The 8,677-nt window shown below is 31.2% G+C and overlaps 1 protein-coding gene across 1 annotated transcript in view; it reads left to right on the top strand.

Annotated features, from left to right (window-relative positions):
* Positions 1–4,311: 4,311 nt before the first annotated feature.
* Positions 4,312–8,677, top strand: part of LOC104891637 (disease resistance protein SUMM2) — a 69,068-nt gene continuing 64,702 nt past the window's right edge. Inside the window, exon 1 of the mRNA XM_048642740.2 lies at positions 4,312–4,538. The gene's annotated coding sequence lies outside the window, so the exon portion shown is untranslated. The remainder of the gene's footprint in view (positions 4,539–8,677) is intronic.

Below are 8,677 nucleotides of genomic sequence, written 5' to 3'. Positions count from 1 at the left end.
GAAACAAATTAAAACTAAAAACCTAAGAAACTAAAAAATATTAAGAAACGGCATGAATTAATTATTTTAACCACGACATCAATGAGAAAATTAAAATGCAGATAAAGACCAAGTGGCAATAATAGATCAAAATAAAAACAAAACAAAAAAATAGCAGAAAAATATATTACATATAAAAAATTAAAAATCTGAAAATCGAAAAAAAAAGGAAAACAAAATTGATCCAACTGTCGCTCCCTCGAACACTCATCTTATCCACTTAATTGTCACTCTCTTGAATTCATTCGATGGTGAGAAAATCACGAGGACTTACTCCAACAGCAGTCTGTGAACGGTTGTCAAACGTGGAGCTTTGAACGGTCGACGAAGGATATACAAGAGAGTCACAACCGACAAACGAGGAGTCGAGCGACGAGCTTCGAACGGCCGACGAAGGAAATACGAGAGAATCACAACCGACAAAGGAGTCGAGCGACGATCAAAGGAGTTTTCATGTTTGGAGAAGGATGGCCGGCGAATCAGAGGAGTATTCGTGTTTGGAGAAGGATGGTCGGCGAATCAAAGGAGTTTTCTTGGGACCGGATTGATCACTGTGTCCTACTTTTATTTTAAAGGTTCCTCGATATCGTAGGTCATCGTATTTCGTCTTCTAACGGGACGACTTGTTTTTAGTCAGACAACTCGTCATTTCACTGACTATTCTATTTAAAGTAATTTAATTTTTGGTTGTGAAGTTTAGTTCAAACAAAGTTATCTGCAAGGTTATTGTATTATTATTCATTCCTATCTATATTGTAGTAGTATCATGTCAGGATTATTTATTTGTAATTATGTAGTTCTCAACTTTGTTGATTACGTGCTTTTCTGTGCGTATGTTGGTCATGGCTATGCCTTATTGATCATGTGATGACCCATTTTGGCGAGTAGTCTCTAGGGATCAATAGTGCATTGTCCATCTACAGGTTTGAAGATGATGCACCATGGGTTCGGGACTTGGAGAGTTGTGTAGATCTTTTATCACAGTTGACTTTTACTTTTCGTCGTTGGATTTAAATATTGTAGTTGGTTTTAACGATTGTCATTGACTTTGACTTTTGTTGGTTTGACTAAGTTTTATTTATAAAGTTATTTATTATGTTTTTCACTGAATAAGCTGCTACGTTATCACACAGGGGATAATGTTTTGATAATTCTCTATGTTCTATATTAAAAAGGTATTTTAGAAAATAGAGAATTGTCGGGGTATTACAACGATAACAGTTAAATTAAATTTTGTGGGAAAATTAATTTTCTGTTAGTATAAATTAATTTTTTTTGTGGGAAATTTTCTCTCCAAATACAAGTCTAAATTAAAGAATTGAAAAATAAGAAAATAAACGGCAAAATAATCAACCCCATTTACAGCTCTCTATCACCGTGATATCCATCAGAGTTGAACATAGACACCACTGCCCAACAAAATCTGCTGCAACTCTAATTAACAACTTGTTCTAGAACATCAGATCTAGCTCTCCTTGGAGCGAAAGTAACATATATCATGATAATGAATAGGAGCAAGAGGAGAGACAGATCAAGGGGAAGGTAATAATGATGATTTGAGGGGAGAGAAACTGAGTTGTAAGTGTACAAGTCCGGGCTTAGAATATAGCATAATTTTATAACTTAGCCATGAACTACCTTCAAACCATGCCACAAACGTGTTGGTTAAGAGTATAAAAAAGGATATTTAATGGTAAGAAGGCCTCTCAAGCTAAAAACTTCATATTGTATTCTCTCTCTAAAAAAACCTAATTCCTTTTCCAACCGCAAGGGGCTACCGTCATCATCTCTTTGATGATGCCAAGCCCCAATTTCTTCTTTAATTCCTTAGTTTTGAATTGTTTTGTTTTTAATAATCCTCCTTATCTCTCTTTATGAGCGTTTTCTTCCTAATTTTTGGGTTTGTTCTCTCCTTTAGTGAGAGTTTGGAGTATGATTGTCTTCTCTTCCCTTATGGAAGATTATTAATTGCAGTTTGTTTAGAAAATTAATCTATTAGATTGTTCGTTTGGCGAGGAATGAAAATCTAGGGTTTCATAATCACTGTAAGCTTCTAGAGTACCACATAAGTATTTTCACCCAATTGACTATACATCTATAAATCTTAAGCCGAATTAGTGCTAAATCACATATTGTATTGCTTCAGATGAATTTTTTATTAAGGCTATTGTTGATCGAATCTGCAATATAATTAGTTCTAAGGTGTTATGTATATGTGTTGGAATTTTATATTTCTTAGGAAGTATATGTAAGTGCCGTATGACTTTCTATTTCAATGAAACCCTGTTTCTATAAAAAAAAAAAAGAATAAAAGAACTCCGGGGACCACAATTATCATCATAACATCATTTGATGACATTAGTTGAGTCCGCTTCAATTAACAATGGAGAATTGAGTATCTTGTTACCTTAAAAAGTAAATTTAAAGCTCAAAATCCTAACTTCTTTCTTTCCTCTGTAAAATCAATGGCATTGTTACGGTTGAAGACAACGATAAAAAATCAATGGCGGAATTTGAGATGTACCAAGTACATGAATTGTGAAAAGTTGCAAGATCTTTGAGGAATTTGAGGTTTGAAGTGTGAAATGTTGGACAATTTTATTTTTCTGTAATCTTAGGTGATGGTGATGATGATAAACATGGTGGTGGTGGTGATGATGTTGAAATGCTTGAAATTAATGAGAGTGGTAAAACTGTTGCAACAACTATCTCTGAGCAAGAGTTTAACAAGTCTTTAACCAGAGTAACTTGGAGTAACCTGATTTAATCATATGAGTAACCTCATTCATTCATATTAATAACCTCATTTATTTATACAAGTAACTTCAATAAATCATACGAGTAACATCGTTTAATCATACGAGTAACACCAAAGGTTCACAAAAGTAACCGCATTTATTCAAACGATTAATGATCTTATTTATTCATAAGAGTAAACTGATAAGTAACCTCATTTATCCAAATGAGTAACCCCATTCATGCATAAGAGTAACCCTGTTTATTGATACGAGTAACCTAATTCATTCGTACTAGTAACCTCATCTATTTAATGTACGAGTAATCTAATTTAATTTTATGAGTAACTCAATTAATTTATACTAGTAACCTCATTTATTTATACAAACAACTTCAATTAATCATACGAGTAACCTCATTTAATCATAAGAGTAACCCGAAAGGTTGACAAAAGTAGTCGCATTTATTCAATTGAGTAACCTCATTCATTCATAAAAGTAAACTGATTAGTAATCTCATTTATTCAAATGAGTAAACTCATTTGTTCACAAAAGTAACCTCGTTTTATCATACGAGTAACCTCATTAGTTCACAATATTAACCTTATTTAATCATATGATGATCCTATTTGATCAAGCTAGTAATCCCAATTGTTCACAAAGTAACTCCATTTTATTATATGAGTAACCCCATATTTATCATATGAGTAACCCAATAAATTCATACCAGTAATGTCATTTAATTTATGAGTAACCTCATTTAATCTTATGAGTAACCCAATTAATTCATACTAGTAACCTCATTTATTTATACAAGTAACTTCAATAAATCATACGAGTAACCTCATTTAGTCATACGAGTAACTCTAAAAGTTCACAAAAGTAACCGCATTTGCTTAGAAGAGTAACCACATTTCTTTATAGGAGTGACACCCTTTTATTGTTAAAAGTATCCACATACTCATACAAGTAACTCCATATGGTTATAAGAGTAACTCCATTTGTTTATAAGTGTTTGTGCATAAGGGTCAACTTCAAAAGGTCACATCTCACCGCACACTTAATATTTTGGGAAGATTCAAGTTGGAGATGAAAATCTGGCTCGATAGGTTTCCAACGCCTGGACAAAAGTTCGATTCCGATGAAAAACAAGTGAGATATGACTATTTGAAAATGAGTTGACCGACTGACAACATGTCGCGCGCGACCACACTTGTAATTTCGCGTGTAACCGGCCACATACAAGACGCATTGTATATAAATAATGTATACAGTTTGACGGACAAGACCGATACTCGAGAAAAGCTTAAAAGTAAAAGACAGTAAGAAACTGAAAACCAATTTCCTCAAACTTTCGTGAAGCTTTCGTCAAACTTTCGTGGGAATTTCCTTATCTTCTTTCTTTATAGTATTTTTATACCTGTCTGTGGACTGTGGGAATTCACCCAGGTCTTGGTTTCACCTGTTTACTGCTATACTACTACTATCACACTGTGACACTGAGGTATGAGAGAAACCAACGCATCTTGTAATCACCTGTTTTTTTTTGTTGTTTATTTATTATTTTTTCCATATAAAATCCCCTTTCTTGTTTTCATTGTAAAGGAAAAACATTGTTTAACATCTTTATTACTTGCACATTGAACTAATTTCAGGCACTCTACTTCTATCCAATCATTTCATACTGGACGAGTTTGGCTTTCTTATTTTCTTTTTTGACTGAAGTCCGTTGAAGACAAGCTTGAGTTTCATATTGCCAGTTTTGTAAGTTGCTATAATCATCTTACTTTTTCTAATTATATTCTAATTTAAATACCTTAAACGATCCTAATTCCTAGATAAATAAAGTAGCTATAAAGGACTAGTGACCATAATAAAGCCAAAAGTTGGATACTAAATTTTCAGATCTGAGATTTTTTTTAATTTGCGTTTTTTATTTGGACCGGATATTGATTTGGATTTTTGTTGCTAAATTTGGATCGGATTTGGATCACAAAATCAATAAGTCGGATATCTAGATCTAATCCGAATTTTATTGAGTAAAATGAAAATGTAGTTTTAGTACTAATGTTTTAACATCTTCCTTTTAGTTCTTTTATTAGGTTGCTTATTGTTTATCGAGATTGATGATATCAAATTGCTTATAATTTTCACCTCGGATTTTCGTTACTGTTAACATGATTTCATTAAAGGCGACAATTATATTATTTCCAGCAAATTGTTAAAGATTGTTAAAAAACAATAATGGGCTAGAATTCAGAGAGGAAAAAAAAACTCTTTTTACCAAAATTGGAATATATATGATTGATAATTTTTAGAGTAGAGAGGAGATTGAATAAAATATGGAGAAGTTTTGCATCAAACTTGCTCAATTAATCTCAAGACAATAAGTGTCTTTTATAGGCTTACAATAAAAAGTAACTAACCTAAAAGTTAGCCACACTACTAAGCAGTGGAAAACATGTTAAGATAACATGTCCTATACCATACTCCATAACTACTATTCACTAATCACATTTTAATTATAAAATAAATTACCCACTAACTTACTACTAGCCACTAATCCAAATTGTTAAGAAAATCATTTGACTACTTTTGGAGCATAATCCAACAAATATGGTTTTCGATCCGGTCAAACAAAATATTTAATTATGTTAGATCAGACATAAATCATGATTTTCATTATCTAAAAAATTGGATTTGTGATTCGATTTTTAAAAACAATGATCATGTCTTATCTTTCAGATGAATTCAATTCAATTTTTTTTCTTTACAATTTCGCTTTCATCAACCCAAATATGAAACTTTAAGCCAAAGTTTACCTGGCCCCACTCTAAATTGGTATGAAAGTTGGCTTTCCTCAAACCAAAATTAGTGGAACTTTTCACCAAACAGTCGATTCGATCATAGGCTGAACTACGATTTGGCCTGTAATAATTTTTGGGTAATGTTATATGTAGCCCTTAGGGCTACATATAAGCATTAAATATATTTCTTTAAATGGAAACAATTTAAGAATTCAAGACACATTTTCACCTCAATTGATGTAATAAATGCTTGATTCAATATTTTATTTCCATTTTAAGCACCTTATACATAGCCCTAGGGGCTATGTATATCATTTTCCATAATTTTTTTAACAAATTTGGTGAAGTCCGTCCAGTAAACACCTCTAAAGTCTAAGAGATCATATAAACAAGGGAGAAACAATATTTTCCAGTATGTATGTTGCACTTCCTCCAATTTTCATTAGTTAAGCTACTCTTTTTGCCATAAAGTTTTAGGAGAAATAGGTTTGTGAAGGGTCATAGAAGAGATATAAAAATATTAATTTATTATAAAGAAGGTATTTGGGGTCATAGAAGGAGAAAGATTATAGCATATATCATAGTATAAAAATTGGTAGGACAATTCCAAAAAGAGAAAAGATAGGTAAACTAATAAATGACAACCTAGACTGAGAAGTGGCTAAATTAATAAAAGAAATTTTTGTTAGACAAGACCTATTTAAATAAATATATATTGAGAAGGACGTAATAAAGACTTGTTTGTCTGAAAAGACGTGTTATACTACTTTATTTTGTTGCTCTAGATCATTTTAACATTTTCTAACCAAAAAAGTCTATTTTGCGACCGTGACTTTTTTCTCATTTAATGAGAGGAGGGAAGGGGGGGGGGGTTTTCAAAATAGGACAGTCTATTTAAGGGTCAGATTAGTTTCATGAAAAATTATTTTCCACAAAAAGTAATTTCAGGTGGAAAATGCATATTAGTGTTTCTTTGTTTGATTAGATGGAAAATTATTTAACTAAAAAGGGGAAAATTGATATGTAGGGAATGAGAGAATGGAAGAAAATGGTTTTTTTTTTATAAATTTTGGAAGAAAAGGTTGATAAAGGGATGAAAAACTTTTTTCTACCTTAGTTTTGTCTTTTAAATCTCTTGTCCAACCAAATAATAGAAAATGGGAAAAATCGTTTTCCTTCAAACAAACGGAGCCTTAATGAGAAAGGGTGGGGAAAAAAGTCAAGATCGAAAAATAGACTCTTTAAGGGAAAAATATTTAGATGGTCTGAAGTGACAAATGAAAGTATTATAATACATTTTTTAAATAATAGAAAATATATTTATTAACTACTCCCTCTGTTTTTTTTTTATCTTTCTCACTTGGAATCTTGACACTATTCATGCATAGAGAGAATCTTCTCAAATGTTCTCAATTTATAAGAAAAAACATAGTCATGTGGGGTCTTGTTTGATTCGTCTCAATCAGTACTTTATTAATATTCAATCGTTATAATTTTTACTAATATATAATGAAAGATATTTAAGTTTTAAAATATGCATTGGAAGACGCGCATAAGAAAGCGAGAATGATAAAAAAAAACAGAGGGAGTATTTCTTAAAAAAATAGTTATTTTAATGGATTTTATCTTACAACAAGTTCTTAAGAAAAACAGGAGGGAGTAACTTTGTAAACGAGTTTGAGAATTTGTGACTTTTCCGCCTATGCTCATGAGTTAGGGTTAGTAATCAGGTTGGGTTAGGTTGGGTTCGTGTTCAGTTCGATAATAAATGGGTCAAGAATCTATCAACCAAACCTAACCCATTTGTATAAATAGGTTGAAAAACTCAATCCTAACCGAACCTATTTAATAAACGGGTTACCGGTATAACCCTTTTAGTCATAATTATATTCATAATGAAAAGTATTTTTTTAAAAGCCTAAATGAACAACTTCACTATTGAAATATATGCATGTTTAGAGTTTCTTAGAATAATTATGACCTATTTTAATGATATTTACTTTTTTTTAACCAAATTTTAGATTTACCAAACATACTTTTATGAGAATTTTCAAGTCAATAAGGTCGAAGTAGGTTAATTTCGAGATAGAAATGTCAATCTTAACCTAACCCATTTTATTAAATAGGTTCATCGTTTCAAAAATCCCAACTCTAACTTGATTATTTTGGATTAGGTTAGAGTTGGATTGTCGAGATGGACCACCTTTTGCTAGCCCTATGACCTGAGTCATGTCATTACTCCGGTCCCTTTCAAACTCTGTATAACCTTGTCTTATTGGACCAATAATAATTTTGCTTTTTGAAATGCCGGCCCACTTTCAGCCATTGATCATTTATTTGGGGTTTAAGGACATAGGCCCTAGCTGTCATCCAATATATAAAAAAGAACAATGTTAAAGGTTAATGTTAAAAAAAAAAAAATTAGTCAATGGAGTACTGTTGACTGTAGTAGGAGTAATTTTGATCTTTCCTATTTTCCTTTCCCGCTTCGCAAATAATTACATGCGTCCAAGTGTATGTAAAGCATAATGTACCCTTTTTTAAACTACGTTATTTTATTATTTTTAGAGTTTATAATTTAAAAAAATTATTGTTATTTGCTTCCTTAAATTTTACAACTAAAGAATTCATTTTCAAATTTAAATTTAAAAGGTATATGTTCTTTTACCTTAAGTGCAGATGTTAATTACTATATGTTCTTTTCATTATAATGTTTGCTCTTCTTTAATTATAATTTATAAGTCTACATGCTCTTTAATTCTAAGTCGTGTGTTCTTTTTTAAAGTAGAAAATTTGTTGAAAAAAGTTGTATTCTTTTATATAAGTGATACTTCGTCCGTTTTTAAATAAGTGCAACATTTGCATAGTGTTTACTATTCACAATTTAAACTTTAATTAGCTTTGGTTATTTACATTTTAGGAAAAACATAGTCATGTGAGATCTTGTTAGATTCGTTTGAATGTGAATTTTTTTATTATCAACTTTTTACAATTTTTACTTATTGATATTTGAAGATATTAATGGTTAAAATAATGCATTGGCAAACGTGAAAACAAGAAGTGTTGCACTTATTTAGAAACAGAGGAAGTATGTTG

This window comes from Beta vulgaris, chromosome 4 (assembly GCF_026745355.1).
Source record: "Beta vulgaris subsp. vulgaris cultivar EL10 chromosome 4, EL10.2, whole genome shotgun sequence".
NCBI lineage: Eukaryota > Viridiplantae > Streptophyta > Magnoliopsida > Caryophyllales > Amaranthaceae > Beta > Beta vulgaris.
The sequence above is the reverse complement of the archived record's forward strand: the minus strand, read 5'-3'. Positions and strand labels throughout refer to the sequence as shown.